Source organism: Condylostylus longicornis, unplaced genomic scaffold (assembly GCF_029603195.1).
Source record: "Condylostylus longicornis isolate FDR11 unplaced genomic scaffold, ASM2960319v2 ptg000036l, whole genome shotgun sequence".
Taxonomy (NCBI): domain Eukaryota; kingdom Metazoa; phylum Arthropoda; class Insecta; order Diptera; family Dolichopodidae; genus Condylostylus; species Condylostylus longicornis.
The window spans coordinates 164,050-168,014 of NW_026578005.1; the positions used below are offsets into that span (position 1 = coordinate 164,050).

General features: G+C 23.9%; 1 long non-coding RNA gene across 2 annotated transcripts; it reads left to right on the forward strand.

Moving 5' to 3' along the window:
* Positions 1-2,397: 2,397 nt before the first annotated feature.
* LOC129608822 (uncharacterized) lies at positions 2,398-3,746 on the forward strand. 2 transcript variants are annotated; one of them, XR_008696913.1, is made up of 4 exons: positions 2,398-2,731; positions 2,855-3,032; positions 3,121-3,311; positions 3,613-3,746. It is a non-coding gene; the product is annotated as an uncharacterized LOC129608822 (long non-coding RNA). The 2 variants fall into 2 exon arrangements; XR_008696912.1 differs by having other exon boundaries at positions 2,398-3,032.
* Positions 3,747-3,965: the final 219 nt, after the last annotated feature.

The following is a 3,965-nucleotide window of genomic DNA, read 5'->3' on the forward strand; positions in this document are numbered from 1 at the left end:
GACAGAAAAGGAGAACTTTTAAATAGAGAAAACAATTATTTCCTAAATTGTTACATTTTTAATGCAAGTGATCATTTTGTTAGTATACAGGAACTGTCCCTGCTTATAAATAAGAAAACATCACTGAATTATAAATTCATAACAATATTTCCAAATTTTATGTTAAATCAGCCAAGTTTTTAGGTGATTTTACTTATAGAAAGAGAAATACAGTTAATTCGGAATGCAAACGTTTAGTCACCACGTGGTCATTTTAAGAATAGAGGAAAAAAAAAAGCAAATAAAAATTTTTTGCTTGTGTTATCATAATAAAATTTTGTCCTATAATTTGGAATCACAAAGTTTAAGTCATTTCTGAAATCTGCAGGGGACGGCATAATAATTAAGTGCTCTTTTAACATAAACTTGATAAATAGGTTGCAATAAAAAAATAAAAGGAAATAACCAATGTCGTTTTTAAAACTTTCTTATAAACTTCTTTCTGAACGATGTAAATTAAAAAACTAAATTATTTTTACTTTCTAATATTTCCCCGTTAAAAATATTGATATTTTCGTTTGATTTTGAGGAAGACATTTTTTTATTTTTCACGAATTTTGATTACATTTAAAATTTCCAATATAATCAAAATTTTCCATTTTTTAAAAGATGTACATATACAATTCGTCAATTTCATTTATTCAGCTTTAAAAACTGTACAGCACATTTTGTAGGTGGTTTTCAATCATTCCAAATCTATTCTATAACTTTTCTATTAAGGCAGTATAATCAAAGAAAAAATATTAATTATTACATATAACAAAAAAACTTTATTTTAATACTTCAAATTTATATTATTATATAAATTGTCTGACTTATATAGATATTTATTGTAATATAGAAAACAGTCAACTTAAAATTTATGTTATTTATGTTACAACTTTTCGTATACTTAACATAGATATAAATAGAGGAAAAAAAATATTTCAGAATTTTTAGTTATCAGTGCAAGTGCTACTCTTGAACACATAGTAGAATCGCCTCTGCTTGTAAATATGTCATACCTAATTCCCAAAAATAAGCTGGTAAATTTATAACAATTTTGCCAAGTTTTATGTTAAATTAGCTAAGTTTTTAGGTGATTTTATACATGTATACGTACATACATATGCAAGAGAGAAAAGTGCAGTTATTAATTTATTTAAGTATTGAATACATGGTCTATGAATAGGTTATAACCAGGGTTACCATTCATGAAACAATTAATAGGTCAAATTGTAAAACAAAAGGGCCAAGATTAATAATGTGCTTAATTTTCGAATTAAAAAACTTATTGCTATTCTAATTGCAAATTTAATTCAAATTTTATATTACCATGCGTTTTTTATTTTGTTGTATGAGGTCTGAAAAATTTTCTGTTTATATGTAAATAATATATAAAATTGGGAATAAAATATTTAAAAAACCTTTTGCTGCATATTCGATATTTTATAACTAAAAAAACACATTCTAATATGGAAATGGGTTTTATAGTAATATTAAATTACCAATACTAAGAGCATTGTACACAATCTTACAACTTAATTCTAAGGTCTTGCAAAATTTTTATAATCAAATTATATATAAAAAACTTTAAAAAAAGAAGAATTAATGTTTTCTTCAAGACGAAAAATCAGTCAAATAGATCTTTAGCAAGAAAAACGGGCTCATCCCACTTGCCATAAAATGGTAACGCTGGTTATAATTGCAAAAAACTTAGCCAAATTAAAAGTTTATATCAATTTTGCCAAATATTTTGTTAAGCCGGCTAAGTTCTTAGGTGATTTTTCTTATAAATATGGGAGAAAGATCACATGAGAGCAAAAAGTAAATCGTTTATTTACGTATATGAGAGAAACAGTTATCAAAACCACATTGATTTTTATGTCTTGTACAGATTAAATTTTATTCGTCTCTAGTCTCGCATAAAGAGTGTTTGCTAGTAAAGTGTTTTTTTTTTTCAGTGAATAATAATTTAAAAATATATGTATGTATTAAAAAAATTAAAGTTAAAATAATTCTAGTAAAAGTATAATTTAAGAAAAACATAAATATTAGAAATTTATATGAACAAAATATTAACAAAGTTGCTAAAACATAACTTTGAAAGAATTAAAATTTACTTTACAAACACATTTTATTAATTTTATTAAATTTTTTGAAAAATATATACATATGTACATACATTTATGAAGATTTATATTTATGTAAAAAATTTGGTACAAAAGTGAAACATAAAAGGAAAAGAAAAAAAAGGAATCGAAATATTGGTAAGTTAAATTTTAAATATTTGAAATTATAAATGTATATGCATGTATGTATGTATATAGGTGAAATAAACTATGAATGTTAAAATCATTCGAAGCGTCCAAACTTATTTACAGTTATTTTTGTCTCTTTTATTCTTCTATTCACACTTTTCATGTTTTTTTATTTTTTTTTTATAATTAAAAAGTACTAAAAAGATTAAACAACACAAAGATTTTTGCAACAAATCAAAATAATAAAAAATCATTCGTCGGAAGACAATATATTCATATATACATGCATACATAAACATCCCTAATACATACTTAAGCATATTACTATTTCTACAGGTTGTTTAAAGATAATGCTTTTTTTCAGTAAAATGGCTTAGATATTATATTTTAATCAAATTTAATTTATGTAGTTATCTTTATTTATTTTGGGTGAATATTGAATACTTAGATTTGTAAGTATTTTAAATTAATTTTATGTGTATAATATACTCATCGTCAAATTTTATAATATTTAAAATTATATGAATACAAAACGATGCACTACTGTTTGCGATGTGCTACTTGAATTAAACCAGGTTAGTTCTGGGAGCGTGAAAGAGCTATTTATTGAACCAAAGGGAAAATGAATAAGAATGAAAAATTGCAATCTAGAGTCTCAGATGCAGAGTGCAAAAAAAGGAACAACAGACGATGTATCAGATAATGCTATTTTTCCTAAATTAGAGTATCAAATAGACTATACTTAACAAAATGGTAAATATTTTTGCTATATTTAAAATAGTTATAATTTTGTACTTTACTTAACTGAATGCTTTTTATATGTTTCACACTTATTATATAGATATGGAAAACGTTTCACCTCAAGAAGCAAAAAATATTTGCACTGAGCTTAAATACATACGGGATTGGGATGAATTAATACCAAAATGGAAAAAAACTACAAAGTCCAAAAATAAAATATGTTTCAGCAACAGGAATCTGGAACAAATTTTGGTGGAATGACTATTTAGATACTTAAAAGCACCTGAGCTGGTAAGACTTGTCATTGAAATTAGAAAATTTAAGAAATATAAATTATTTAGTGTTCTTCCGCGAACATTTTAAAAAACCTGACGTTTTTTAAACAAGAGTAATTATGTAACAATAATACTTGAATGTGCAAGTAGTTTGTGAGCAAAAAGCATTGAAGAAAAAGATGTTTGCCCGAACAAAAAATTTTTGATTTTATAAGTTTTAAGTTTTTTATCAAACTTTTTTTGTCTTAGTAAAAAATTTTATAATGTGTTAATAAAATCACATAAATATTTAATTAATAAAAATTGTATTTTTCCAGATTGATAATCTCTATATATAAGGTTGATAAGATAGAATTACTCACACTATTCCGGCATAATAACTTTTATTTTGATTTATGGAACAGTTTTTGTAAAGTTGCAGTGGAAATTTTACAATAAAGATTAAAGATGCTGCGAATAAAACTTATTAAAAATATTTAAAGAAAAAATAGTATGATGGATTCAGGTTCGTACATTTTATTACAAATTAATAAACAATAAATTGTAGTTTTATTTCTATAATCTTAATGCTATGATATAGTTTCTCGTTGTCATTAACACAGTTAATTATTATTTTAGACATGATACATCTTTGTAATATGAAGTTTCTATTTGAATTTTATTACCGTCT